This window comes from Aptenodytes patagonicus, chromosome Z (assembly GCF_965638725.1).
Source record: "Aptenodytes patagonicus chromosome Z, bAptPat1.pri.cur, whole genome shotgun sequence".
Taxonomy (NCBI): Eukaryota; Metazoa; Chordata; class Aves; order Sphenisciformes; family Spheniscidae; genus Aptenodytes; species Aptenodytes patagonicus.
Genome location: NC_134982.1, coordinates 72,852,969 through 72,868,009, shown reverse-complemented (window position 1 = coordinate 72,868,009; position 15,041 = coordinate 72,852,969).

Sequence of the window (15,041 nt, the reverse complement as noted above, 5' to 3'; positions counted from 1 at the left end):
TTATGACAAAGTTTTGCTTATTCAAGAACTGCCTCCCCTTTTCTCCTCTTCAGTTTTCCCCTTCTTCTCCCAAGCGCAAATCAGTAACCTTTATTAAGACCAGGTCCGAAAAACATTTCTGTGTTTAAATGTGAACAGAGATGGTCGTTTGTTTTTGGGGATGTCAGTCAACCAGGAATGCGTAATCAACGTGAGTGATGAATTACACGCAGCATCTCCATCTGCTCAGGCAGCCCTGGGAGCCTGGAGCTGGACTGAATCAGGATTCCTGGGACTGAGAGCCCGAAGCAGGGGCAGGCCAGGGAGGAGTCAGCTTCCCAGCGGGGAATGAAGCTCTGGTGAGTTGGGGTGGAGTGGTTGGCACATGGGCACAGCTAGAGTGTAGGAGACGTGGTGGGAAGAAATGCTGGTGCAGGGAGACATTACATGGTGGCCGAGTGCATCCAGAGGATGGGTGGAGGGGCTGGGCTGGGTCTCTGGCCCCAGGCCGGTCTGGTGTGTGAGATGGACCTGTGGTGGGGTACCAGCATAGAGGGTACTGCATGGGGACAGCTCTGCCTGGGGAACACCAATGGGGGCCACCCCAGGGTGAAGGACCAAACCCTGCTGGAGCCAGACGTTCCATTGTTCCATCGACCACCGTTCTGGAAACGGGGCAGATAAACGTAGACCGGGCCTCACCCAGCACCACCTCTGCTCATCCGTGTTTTCAGGCAGGACACAGCTCCTCCAGAAGTGAACGGGCAGGGGGGTTTCAGTCTGCCCTAATGCTGCACCTGAGATGAATTGTCTGTGGGAGGCTTTTCACAGCCTCAGCCCCTGGGAGTGATGTGTTGTGGCCTTTTGTCTCTCCCTCCACCCTTGCCTTTGCAGATCGTTCATGGGCTTTTGCCAGAGGCAGCCAAGACAATCTGGTGTTAACGATCCACCCTGTAGATGCTGAGGTCCTAGACCTGGGGAACCCTGCAGCTTGGGCTTTTGCAGCCACTGTGAGCCACTTCTCTTTCTTGGCCACATCCTCATACGGTGAAACGTTACATCATCTGACATCAGCTGTTGTCTCTCATTTGTTTCTCTTGGGGGAAAGGCCACTAGGCTAAATCATGGCCCCTCAGGAGGTCCTCTCTCCTGGTCGGTTTGCTGTGACTGTCACCTTCAGCAGCCACCAGAGAACAGTCACTTGGCAGGATGTGTCCTGCATCTTTGCAATGGTGAAGTGGCACAAGTGACTCGCGCAGTGTTTAGTCACCCCAGTGGGAGGGATGGCTCAGCTGGGTGTTGTGCAAGTTACAGTCCTGAACGTAAAGAATGGGGATCTTCCACAGGACATCCTTCAGAGGTCCTGCGAGACTTAGACAACCAGCTGGCTTATACTAGCAGGAAATCAGAGAAACACTTAAATCAGAAGGGAGCTCTGGAGCACTCTAACACATCCCCTGCTCAAAGCAGGCTAGCCCCAACGTCAGGTCTGGTGGTTCTGAGCCTTACCAATTTGGGTTTGGGGTATCTCCAAGACCAAAGACCCTACCAGCCCTCTGGTCCCTGGCTGCACCCCTGCTGCAGGGAAGCAGTTTTCTCTTGTGTCTAAACAGCATTTCCCCTGTGGCAACCCTTTGCCCAGACAATGGTAATGTAAGCGTGTACTTCCACCTTCGCATGGGCATCCTTCTCCTTGGGCACACAGGGACAGCAGCGAGACATGAGGCCACGAAGCATTGTGTGAAGTTTTTGGGGCGGGGAGGCAGCTGCATGCTGTCTGACTGCACAGGGAAGCAGCAAGGAAACCCAGTCCCCGAGTCTGTGGTGGGGATGGAGCTGAAACAGAAAAAAAGGACTTCCTGAAGCTCAGACCCGCCTCGTTTGCCCTCCTGCTCTGCTTATCTGCTGCGGGGCTGGCAGGAGAGATGGTGGCAGGGATGGGGCTTTCTCACTGTCTTCCAGAGGCAGCAGTGCCAGGGTGAGTCTCTCCCTGCGCTCTAAGCTGCTGGCGGTGGATTGGAGCCGTGTCTCCCAGGTGGTGGTTTGGCCCATGGCTGATTTTTTCTGGGGTTGCAGAGGTTGGTTTGCAGAAGGGAGTATGACGGCATTTCAGGCATGATGAGTGTGGTTTCCGCGGCAACCTGCAGACGTGAGTCAGCATCTCCCTGCTGCTGTGGCTGGGAGCACAGAGCTGCATGTCCCCAGCTTCACTCCGGGCATGGGACATGAAAAGGCAATGCTGGTACAGGGGAGGGGAGTGTGTATAAGGTCTGAGCTACTCTGAGAGCAGGAAATACGTCAAAGAGAGGATCAAATCACTTCTTCTGCCAGCTAAATGTGGGGATCCCTTTTGCAGAATGGGGACTGCTCATGCCCACCTGAAGGATGTGTGCTGTGCTTAGCGTGAAGCTCCTCTTAGCTTCCTCCAAGCATATCTGCTTGTGCTCTTGGCATGTGCTGGCTGGGGCTCTGCAAGTGTGCAAAGTGCTGTGTCCAGTGTGTACTGGACACCGGTTCAGACCCATAGGCAAGAGCAACAAGAGAGCTGAAGCATGGTCCTTCCCTAGGCACAGAGTTAACTGTCTTGGTCTTTGCAGCTGCAACTCAAGATCAGGAGCCACCAGTATGAAGGACTAGCAAGCACCGCTGTGTGCTCTGTATGTGACCCACTGCAGCTGAGGCCCTGCACGGAGCAGGGAGCTGCAAATTACTGTTAGCAGAAGCGATGCAAACCCTACCTTCTGCATCTGTGGGAGTCACAGGACATAAAAGCTCCCAGGCAGTTCACTATGCAGCCCTGGCCTGTGAGCATCTGCTTATCATGAGGGAACAGGAGGGTCAGGAGAATGGCTGGAAAGGCAGTCCTGAATGGACTTCACCCAGCACGCACCCACACATGCTGGGCCTTCCTGCCCAGGCTGTGGACCCAGTGAGTATCCTCGGCAGTCACTGTGCCGGGTTTGGGTGCCAGAAGAGATTTGCTGTTTCTGCTCAGGATGTGCAAGGAGCCAAAGCCAAGCCAGTAAGAAATGGGGAGGCTATTCCCCCTCCCTGGGCCAAGAAAAGGTGTAACACCAGTAGTCATGCGAGTGCTGTCAACCTTTCTGGCATTCAAGGTAGGCTTCAGTCTTACATGTGTGGCAAAATATGTTTTCTCCTGATGGAAGGGCTGAAGTATTCAGTCCCCACCCACAGACTGTGAACAGATTCAAATTACCAGTTCATTGATCCCACCTGGGCAGCAGGTCGAGGTGACAAATGGCTCTGTGAGCACGTGAGGAAGTCCCCCAGTGTTTCTTTAAGTGCTCTGTTTTGAGACCAGTAAGTGCTGTGTAAATACTGGTGTGCTGGGAGCAAGCTGTGCTTGAAACATGAAACTCCTCTGAGAAAGGTCGTGTGCTTCCTCCTGGTGCATTGCAGGATTGCTAGCAGGAACTAGCCCCAATGACGCGCAAGGTGGAGAAACCTGTCCCATGTCCATCCCCCAAGGCATTGCTGCTCCCCACCCCCTGCCGCCCTTCTTGGCCGTGTGGTCCTTGTCCCTCTCTGCTATGAACGTGTTGGTCACCTCGCTTCTAAGGGACCAGGCTTCTAAGCCTGCTGGTTTCACACTTCCCTGTGTCCAAAACTGTGGCCAAGCTGCTTTGAACTCCTGTAACCTGCGAGCAGTCTCCTTGCCCCATCTGCTGCAGAGGACATCTGTCCCAAACAACAGCGAAGAGTGCCCTTGGGGCCAGAACAGCCCAGGCTCCTTTCCCCACTACAGCCACAGCTCCCAGGACTCAACAGCTGTCTCGCAGTATGTTTGTAAATCTCTGTGTTTGCAGTGAAGCGAAGCTAATTTATTTCCGGGAGGTTGCCCAAAAAATGTTGCAATTCAGGCTTTCTCTGCTATAGGATTTTGGTGTTGTGCAGGGTGTTGTTTCTCTTCTATGCGTTGACCCACAGGACTGACCCTCCTGTGTGGGGGTTTGACCCTCCACAACTACCCAGATTTGCCTGGAGCCATGAAAATGGCAGCTCCCTAGCTCAGCAGCCTTATTCTCTGTCCTGTGGTCTAGTGCAAGATGTCTCTGCTGCCTTTTTATATACTAGGACCTTGCAGAAACACACACATGAACGGAGACATACATAATCCTCAGGATGATGTTTTGCCAGGTACAGTAGATCCAGGGAAAGATACACACAGATGTTGCTCCAGGCACAGTGTGGGCCCACAGCACGATGCAATATTTGGGCAGGTGAGAGTGTGGGCATGACCAAAGGTTTTCAGCCTCTGATCCACTCCCATGCTGCCCGGCTTTTTGGGCATCCCGCTGGCTGTTTCCATTCTCCTCTTGCTCACCTGATGGGGTCAGTCTGCAGTTCAAAGAACTTGCCCTCTTACTTTAAGGACCTTCCTGGTGGATGAAGTGCCTCTGTGGCTGAAGAAAAAGCCCACAGCCTGCTGGAAGCAGCACAACTTTGTAGCAGGCAGATTTTGGGGGGCCCAGCAGCAATGCCTCCAGGCTGTCTGGCACATAGACATCTGCACGGGCAGACATCTGCATGGTCTCTGCCAGCAAGAAGCGTGCACTCATTGCACGCGCATAGTGACAGAGCTGGCTGTCCGTCCTCCAGCCTGCCCAGGGTTTCAGAGGTGGAGAGGTGTTTTGTATACGCTGTGCCATGGCTCTGTCCTGTGCATGAGCACATTCGTGTGTCTTCTGCTCCCCAGCAATGTGGCAAATGGGTCCCTGATCTGTGACACGGATCTGCTCTCTAGTCAGGCAAGCTTTTGCTGGCATCAGGCTGAGGTTAAGAGCACAGCTGCTCAGTTTGGTGCCAACAACCGTTTCCTCCATCGAGTCCTCTTTGGGTCAGGATGTTCCATGTACTTGATTTGCAACTGTCTCTCGAGGGGGCCAGGACACCAAGCAGCTGTTCAGGGGTGAAAAATGTACAACCATGCCACAGCCCCTTTCCCTCCCTTGATTCTTGACTTCCCAGGATGCGGTTTTCAGCCCAAAGACTAGTCTCCCTCTCAGTGTGCCTAAACACAGGCCAGGAGTCCCTTCATCACCAGCTGTCCTCCAAAACACCCGTGCTCACAGACTCATCTGTGATTGCATGGCTGCCCTCAGTCAGCACAGCTATGAATGTCTTAGTGGGCAATAACACGAAATAGAGTGTGGTGGCCATCAGAGAAAGCAAAACATGCCAAAGGGCTTGGCAGCGCTGCTGCCAGATTCCTTCTGCTGAGCTGCAGTCCTTCTGCCATAGGAAGCACTTTCTCCTTTGGCTTGCACGGTCCTGAAGCCAGAGCAGGGGTTGGGATTTGGGGCGGCAGGGGTGGAGGGAGTGGGCTGCTCTGTTGTGCCACCACTGCTGTGCAGCAAAGTGCTGAACCACAGAGGGACCGTAAGTGATGGGACAACATAAACCACATGCTTAGCAGCTGTGGGACTGCCCCAGCCACCCCGGTGGGTGCAACGTGAGTAAAAATGGGCAGCCTGTCACACAGGACCAGGGCAAGTGCAACTTCTGTCCCCATCCTGCTCCCTCATCCTCCCAGATTTCCAGCCTGAAACTGTTCGGGAGAGGAATTTCCAAAACAAATGTTGCTATTCGAGGAATGCAGCAGGGGGAGGAAATAATCACAACAGAGATAAGGAGAAGTCGGTCGACTTGACAACTGCACCAAGCAAGCTCCTCTGGCTCTGGCTGGTTTAGGATGGGACTCCGCAGCCTGCCTCCCCCTTTCCCGTATAGCCGGTGCTGTATTAACATCAGCTCTGCTGGTGGGGGCTAGGGAGGCAGCTCTGGAGCAGATGCAGGGAAAGAAGAAATACACTGGAGGGCTCAGGGCAGTAGGATGACATCTATCCCCGCTCCCCTCTGCCTATGAGCCACCCCAGCTCCTGTCCTCAGCAGCCGTCTGCCAGGCTTCCCTCTGCCTTTGTGGTCACAAGGCTGTTTCACCAAAAGCACACGCGGGTTTCAGCCATCTCCTTGGAGAGCCGTGCAGCTGTCCTGCCTCATCCTCCCAGCAGGATTTTTGGGGGCTTATCTGCTTTCCTCCCTGTCCTGGGCTGTGTTGCACTCAGCTGCCAAGATTCCCCCATCCTCGCCACAGCTCCCCTTGGGGACCAGCTCTGTTTAACGTCTATCTGGCCACGTGGCACTCTGGCAGACTGCTGAAGGCCTTGTATAAATGTTCTGCTGGAAAACTTCTGAGGTCCAGGGTCTAGTCCCCTCCTCCCAGGGACAGAGAAAAAGCTGCATTGCTCTTGGCTTGGAGTTCAGGAAGAACTGGTTTGCTAAAACCAGATGTCTGCATCCACTTTTGCTGACCTTATGCTGGGGCTTTCACACCTGACGCTTGCAGAGAGGCTGTTCTCTCACTGACAGGTGGTAAGGGATTTGGCAGAGCCAAGGTTGCTCTCCCAGGACCGTGCACATCTGTGGCTTGGCAAATAAATGGTAAGAGAAAGTAGGTCCCCTGGCTGGACAACCTGCAGAAGGAAAGATGGACAGACAGTGCTTGGGCAGGTGGATGCACGGCATTCACCTGGCTGTTCCTGACACACTGGAGTCACGGAGCTCATGCTGTGCACCCAGAAATGAAGGGGATGCCCTGAGTGTTGAGATCTGGCAAGAGCCTGCACAGACAAGATTAGGGATTGAAGATTTCAGCCCTTTAAGATGAAATCGTCCACCCGGAGGAACAGCCTCAGATGTGCAGGTCTATCCCAGCTCGCAGGTGTGCTGAGCTTTGATTGTCCACCCTGTGCCATTCGAGCATCCTGCACACATTGGTCATTTTAACTCACTGCCATGCCAAACTTGCTCAGCGCTTTCATCTCTGATAAAACAGTTGTGAGGGTTCAAAACAGACAATGCAGTTGGCCAGGAAAGGGGATATTCTTCCTGACCCCTGCAGGTAACCAGCTCTGCAGCCTGAGCCCTGGTTTATAGTCTCTGTCACAATGCAGAGCTGCAGAAGTTACCTGCAAAGTTGTCCATGCCTCCTCCCCAGAGACATACCCAGTGTCAAAGCAAAGCAGAGACCTTATTGATGGAAAGACTGAAGGCCAGAGGGGACTATCGGAGCGTTCCCTGTTGCTGCGTGGTACCTCTGAGCAGGGCTCAGAGACGTTCTCTCCCTTTTGGATATGTGGCACAAGGTAATCTTCCTGCTGTAGCATGCCTTGCTCATTTCTGCAGCCTCTTTGAGTATGCATGTTTCCTTGTTCCTCTGGAAATACAATCAGCAACTGAGTGCTTTTCCTACCAGGGCTGTGCACTGAAGCAAGATCCTCTGTTTCTAATGCCGTTACCCACTTGCTTACAGCTGGAGGTTGCATTATCCCTATTAACTGCAGCACAAAGAGCTCATGGTGTTACCCACAGATACACTTTAGTCTGTCTGCAACACTGCTTTCCAAGGCAGATCTCACATCTGGCATTATTGGCCTCTGGTTACATTTCTGTCATTTATTTATTAAAGTTAATTTCATCAGACTGTAACGATTTATTCAGATCCAGAGCCTCCTGTAACAGAGAGCCATTATTTGCTATGCCACCATGTTTCTGCCATCTGCAAACTTCGTAAAGGTTTTGTAACAGCTACTTTTTGAAAGGTCACCGAACCACTTTTTAAGCTCTGTTTCTTTTGCGTAAGGCATGGGTCTTACCAAAGCATCAGGCGATATTAAGTCAAAAATGCTTTGAGGAAATCCGATTATGTAACAGAAACACCATTCCCTTTATTGGATCGAAGCAATAATCCTGTACTCGTTTTTTTGAAGGAAGACAAACAGAAGAAAACAAGTTTGTTTGACAATGCTGTGCCTCACAGCTGCCTTCAGTAGCATTTTTGAGCCTATTTGTTGATCCTGAGTGCCAAACTGACGTTTGGGTAAGTAAGTGGCCAACTGTTCCCTTGCCCTTACTTCTTTTATCTTCATGCTGGAAACATTGTGCCAGTTTTCTTTTTCTGCAAGGAACTGCAATGAAAACATTGGCTGGTATGTATGGAGAGCGCATGGGAGTACCTGCAAGAACAAGTGGCAGGAGCAGCTGCAGGGCGGGCAGCCGTGGATGGCACCTTCATTAGCTGATTACAGGGGTCCTGCTGCTTTCCAGACTACCCCAAAACCAGGGATGGTCTCAAATATGCAACAGCCTAAAGCAGGCCATACTGAAGCCATTAAAAATAGTGATGGGAAGACAGGGAACAGGGTAGGAGACATAAAGTGTCCTGATGAGGAGACAAAGGGCAGCAAGTGCATCTTAATGGTTCCCAGAAGAGGAGCAGGATAGAGACACAGGAGACCACGACCACCATCAGCTCCTAATGGGTACAAAAAGGCAAGACGCAAAAGCAGCACACAGTTCCTGAGGTAACAACCCAGGACCCATGGTAAAACCTCAGTAGCGAGTGTCCCTTTTATTCTGCATCACTGTTAAGTGTCCCTGGACAGATTGCTTGCATTTTGGTGCTTGCATCCTGAACAGACCACTCGGATGCTCTCATCTTGGACATCTTTGTAAGTTGCAGGGGGGTGGCAGTGAGGAAACTGGCTTAGTTTCAGAACAAATATTCCCCCTTCCCATAAGGTCCCACAGTGAGTTTTGCTGCATTGTTCCAAGATGAGCTTTTACCAGCATTTTCGTGGTGCTCTGAGACTTCTGATTTGCTTTTCTACCATCTGCTGCTGTCGCCCGGGGCTCCGCCAGGAAGGACATTGCTGCTGCTGGTAACAGCCCCAGTCCTTACACTAAAACAGCAGATGCTCATTGCACCAGGACTCTGTCCTGGCCTGTCATACTTGTTGCCAGCTTGTCATGAGTGCCTGGTGTGTGAACTGGCCCACAGTACCAGGTGTCTCTTGTTATTAATGTGCGGTGTAGGTGCGATAGCAGTAGAGGCCTTGTAGAGGCCTTGAAAGTTTTGGAACAGGTCAAAAGCAGAGGCTCCAGGACTATAAGTAACTCGCTGGCAGTCAATTAGGTGTGCAGCCTCAAAAGCTGGGAAAAGCCTCTGTTAAGTGTACCAAAGAAAAGCAGCAGCAGCTGAGCAATGAGAAACACATCTGAGCAACAGGGTCAGACACCTGCTGCGGCGTGGGAAAGCAACACCCGCCAGCGCCGTGCAGCAAAGGGGGTGGAGGACAAGGGCTAAGAGCTGTCTAGAAACTCAGACACCTTGAAGGAGTGCCAGGATGCTGAAGGTGGTGTGTTTCTGGGTGTTTCTGTCCCCAGAATCACTGCTGCAGGGCAAGTGGGGGGCTGTGAGTGCCCCTGCTCCATGCAGCCCTGCTTTCCTGGGGACCACACGCAGCCACAGAGCAGCTGAGGTTGGAAGGGACCCCTGCAGATCATCTGTTCTAACCCCGCTGCTCAAGCAAGGCCACCTAGAGCCAGTTGCCCAGGACCATGTCCAGATGGCATTTGAACATCTCCAAGGTTGGAGATTCTCACCATCTGCCTGGTTGCAAACGCTGACCAAACCCCTTTGAGCTGCCAGTGTCACCCAGGCTGGTACATGGTGCTATGAGTGTGTCTGAGCATGGGGTTTTGTGCACATTTCTCCTATGCTCCAGTCCTCAATGAAGCTATATTATGTATCAACTCAATGTGTCTAATCACGATTTTGGACAGCATTATAATCTAGCACCTGTGGGACAGAGCACTCCTTAGCAAAATGCTTCAAAGGCGGACCAGTGGCAGTGTTTTAGACATGCTGATTTTTGAAGCAGCTAATTTTGCAGAGGGCAAACTCCCAGGCAGAGTGCCGTGTCAGTTGGGTACAGCCCTGCAGTTTGCAGTTGCCACCACTGACTGATGTTCAGCTTTACATGTTAAGGGTTTGTACCCTCACTGATTTCACACCACCTCTGCAATCACCTGGCTTCTTGTCCACCAGAAATTCTCATTTCAGCAAGATCACAGCTTTGAGGGCTGCTAGGTGGACCTCCCTGAGCAATCCCAATTTCCACTCATGTTCCCCATGTTATCTGGGCAATCCTTGTTGTATCAACAAGGCATGCTGGGACCTTGTTTCTATAGGGTTCCTGGTGAGAAGTACCACAATGTTCATGCAAGTTACAGGTAACCAAACCACAGTCAATTGCTGCCTCAGCAGCTGTGTTTTCTAAGGGAAAGATGGTGTTTTAGAATGATTTAGGCAGGGAAGGATCTCTGGAGGGCTCGTGCTCAATCCCTTTGCTCAAAGCCGGGGTAAATCTGAATTCACATTAGGTCACTCGGGGGTTTGTCCAGGTGAGGTGGAATCTGTAGTCTTCCCCTTCCTATTGCTCCAGAGACACCCAACCCATGCCCTCAGCTTTGTGCTCCGTAGTGAGACTCCTGCTTAGACCAAATGTTGGAAAACCACCCAGACCTGGAAAATATGTGGTGCAAACTTTTAGCAGCTGGATGAAAAAGTGAGTTGTACAGACATAGGCGGACAGTATTTTCTACCTGAAATGGGCAAAACTCAGACATTCTGAGGCCACAACTGCATCCATGGACTTGTTTCACCTCCACGCCCCATCTCACATGTGCCATTGATATCTTCACACAGCCTTCGCACCTCCTTTTCTCAAGCATGTCCCCAGGCATTGATGCTTAGTGAGTGGATGCATGAACTGCATGCAGACCCCAGTGCCTGGGCTGAGCTTAGCACTGCCTCCTCTGTAAGACCATACCTGCCCTGGTTGTACTGCAGGCGGAAAGGCAAAGAAATTGGACCACCAACAGAAAAATAACCTGTTTTCCCTTCAAAGCTGATTTTCTCCAGTGCTGGTCTCTTCTCTGGCACGTCACACTCTTCACTGGGCCCATATGTCTCTGAGGGTGTTTCTGGAAATGAGGAGTATAGTAGTTATGCTGCAGAGACATCTCCTCCCAGGCTGCTGGAGCACATCCTGCCCCTAGAGTGATGCTCTGACGCCAGACTCCCTTCATCAGCACTGCTCTTCCCTGTGAGGACTCGTCAGTGCATTTTCCTTAAAGCGGCCACTAAATCCCATGGGAAAGAGATATGGTGATGATGACTTTTATTTATTTTTTTAATTTTGTTTCAAATGAGATTTTTTTCTGTTCCAGATTGTGGTTTGGAAGAAGAAAACTGGGGTATTTGATAGGTGGGGTGCTGCTGGAGGGATGACTTTTCAGCCTGTCTCTGTTTCACATGGTAGTCTGCCAATGTTTTGCTTTTTTTGACCAAGCTGTTTCTCTCCCTCTCAAGAGAAAGTTGGAGGGTGTAAAAAACCCCAGTCAGTGAGTTCTTATTGCAATGTGTTACATGCCAGCACCTCCACAGACGCCTGGAAGAAATGCTCCCAGACATGGGCTCAGCATCCCTTTGCCAGTTCTGGATGAGTTGGACCCAAGTGTGGAAAGCTTCACAGCTCCTCCCTTTCTCTCTTGCAGCCGGGCAGACGCTCAGTGGTGAATACCATGTCGAGTTTTGGCTTTTGAAACACAGTGCAAAGCAGGTTTGGAAAGCACAGGCAACCGTTTGGCTCCATGCTCTTTCCCTGGCAGTGCTCTGCAGGCTTTTCCAGGCTTGCTGGTGTCATCCATGGCCCTAGCTCCTGGCCACCAAAGCAGCAGTGTCCTTTTGCACAGGGACTGCGCTCTTCTGCTGCTCCACTGGCTCTGGCCTGGTACTCCCGAGGGTCTGGTTTGTTGCTGTATCGGTCACACAGCTGGGGAACTGCTGACTGACCCTTGAAACCTCGCAAGGATGGAGACCCACCACCACCTCAGTACGCTGTCCCAGGGCTGCACCACCCTCCTGGGGAAGGGGTTTCTCACAGTGTCCATCCTGAATCTCCCAAGCCTTCCCTTCTGGAGGAAGACAGGGAATTTCAGTAGAAGTCCTGCTTGACTAAAAATGGAGCTTCTTGCACTAAAATGCAAAAAAAGATGTATGTAAGAATGGGAAATACAATAGACAGCAAAAGAATGTAGTAAACATTGCTTGCTTGGATATTTAGAGGTGGTATCAAGCAGGTCCAAGACCACCTACAGCTCAGACTAGTGAGGGTCATCAAGGGTAGTACAATGGGACTCTACAGGCATGCTAGAAGTTGGGGAAAATGCATGTCCGCTGATGGATGGAGGAGGCAGCGTGGTGCTGGACAATATGGAAGAGACTGCAATGATCAATGGATTTTTGTAGCATCTTCACAGGCAAAGCCTGCTCCCAGATCTCTGCATTCACCAGCATGGTTTGGGAAGGAGATGGGACAGCCAAACGTGGGGTTTAAGGACTGCTTAGAGAAGCTGGACATACTCATATCCACTGGAATGGATGGCACTCACCCATAGGAGCTAACAGTGCTGTTTGATGTGAATGAAGCTGCTGTCAGTCACAGTGGAATATCATGGCAACTGGGAAAGGGCTGATTGAAAAGACTAATATTATGCCCACCTTTAAGAAGGGCAAGGAGAAGGATCCAATACCTCCATCCTTGGAAAAATCATGGAGCAAGACTTCTTCGAGATCATTTTCAAGCATGTGAAAGGCAAGACGGTAACCAGGAAGAGTCCACAGGTCCAAGCTTTGGACTTAACCCCAGTCTCTTGTTTTCCCCACTCAGCTCTTCACTTCAAGATCAAATGCAGGCTTGAGAGTCAGTCACCTCTGACTCTGCAGAGATCTTGTCTCTTTGTGCCAGCATCTATCTGCATTGCTGGTAGTAACATTGAGAGCAGTGGATGGAAAAGGAAAATAGGCTCCAGGAGCGGGGCTGCTGCCTCAGGTAGACAGAAAACAGAGGTCTCGTACAGGTGCATTGTCCTTGAGTGCATAAACATCCTGCAAACAGGACGTAGGCAAGTAAGAACGGATCCAGTGTCTGCACTGCTGTGCTAAGTCACAGAGCAAGAGCAAAGGGCAATCACACCCACTTCAGACTCCTTCTAAGGGGGTGAAAGGGGTCAGCAAACTCCAGCTTAGTCCTTTTCTTCCGTCTAACAACAGCCTCTTTCTTGTCGTTTTTTTCCCATGGGCTGGAGAACAGGAAGGTGTAGTAGGGTAAACGTGGGATAAATGTCAGAGACCTCTGCTCACCCATCCTGGCTGTTGGCAGGCAGGTGGAGCTGGAGGTGGGAAAGGAAGCTCTACTAGAGCAAGTATGGTCTCACAGCGAAAGAGTCAAGGGATCCTTTACAAGCCACGTGCTGATCTGGTCCAGGGAAGCCTTGGTAACCAGTGGGGAGAAGGGTGAAATCCTACTGACACTTCTCAGCTGCTGCTTTCAGCAAGGGACAAAATTTCCACGCAGGGTTTCTTCCAGCCACTGAGTTGTGTGACTCCTGCCCATTCCTCACCCCCCCGAGCAGAAGAGGCGAGGAACAGCTCAATACTCCAGGGACAGAAGTAGGAGAAAGTGGAAGGTCCCTCTTTTTTCTGCCCGTAGACACCAAACTTCAAACCATGAGAAGAAAATGCTCATGAATTCCTGTGCAACGACTTTCATGGTCCAAAAGCCAATGAAAGATGCCACAGGGACCACCTACCCTCCCCCACCACCTCCCTGTCCAAGCCCTCTGCTGCACCCCGGTCTGCTGGCAACTTCCATACAATGATGCTCCTGCGCTGTCCCCAGTGCCCCAGTAGCCAGCCCTGGTGGGATGAAAACAGGCAGAGGCCAGTGCCCTCCTCCAGGGTCCTCTGTCAACATGGTCTTCAGAGCATGCCTCCAAGCAACTGTAGGGGCTTGGGGATGCCCTGCCCATGGTGCCAGACTGTGCCCCAGAGGCTGGTAGCTGGTCCCGGCTAGCAACTGGCCCACCTCTCCCTGGAGAACACTGGGGATGTCATGCCAGCTGCCTAGCCCTAGCCACAGTCTTGCAGCCAGAAAGATCTCTTCCACAGAAACTGTTTTCATGAGAAAGTGCCAAGGAACACAAGCAAACATTTGAATCAGTTTCCCAGGAATGACTTCTCCATTTCCGCACTCCAGCCAAACCCACAAGCACTCAGGGAGCAAGCAGTGGCCCGTTTCCCCCAAGCAGCCGACAGCCTGGGTGAGGGCTTGCATCCCCTGCCTTGTTTCAGGAGCGGTTTGCGTGCTGTCCCCCTACCCACAGGTAAACGAACCACCCTACGGTTTTTTGGTGTCATCTGGGGACTCTTGGATCTGTTTCTCTTAACACTGGTAAAAATTTTGCCATGCAGAGAGAAATTCACTCGGGGGCACAGCCAGGGAGGGGAAAAGCTGAAGAAAGTTAATGCAAGGAGGCTAAGGCATGGCCCAGTACACCCCATCAGCCAGAAACGCACCCAGCCAGAGGGTAATTCAGAGTAATGCTGCCAGACGTCATAACTGAAAATACTTTATTTGACATCAATAGTAAAGTAGGAACATTGGATTATACATCTGTTGATATATAAATGATAAAAATGCAAAAGCAAAACCATCTACAGGAAACCCATAAGCAGTCCAGTACACAAGTAACATCCCAGGGAAAAGCTGCGTGACAGGACCCTCCCTCATCCTAACAAGCAAACCATAATCCCAAAGAAACCAAGCATTAGCGTCTCTTTTGCAGCTATTTGTTCTGGGTTTCAACCATTACACACAGTATCACTTTGAATGTTGCTACCAGTATGGGAGAGGAAAAAACACCACCCACCACAGGTCATGGCCAGAATTCACTTCTGTGCAACAAGAGCGTTTGTAGAAAAGGCCCCCAAAAATCGCAGGGAGAGAAATTTCATGGCCAGGTTGAGTCAAGAGTGTTTCATGAGTTTGACCGATACAGTTTACACAGGGACAATGAGATCTGGAAATCACGGGTCAGCACCGAAGGGCGAAAACAAGCAACAAAAGGCAGCTTCGGCTTTTACATGGCTTGTGGCTTTAGCAGTAGAAGAGAAACTAAGCAACAGTTTCTTGCACCGCTAGTGTCTCTCTGCTGAAAATGGTTTTCAGGTTTCCTGGTTTTCCAGTTTCCATTTCTTTCCTCTTTTCAAGGCACATGTGTAGAAACCTTTGATTGCAACAGCCAGAAACAAGTGCTCAGGCCACCTCCGTGATATTCAGTGATTTCAGCATATA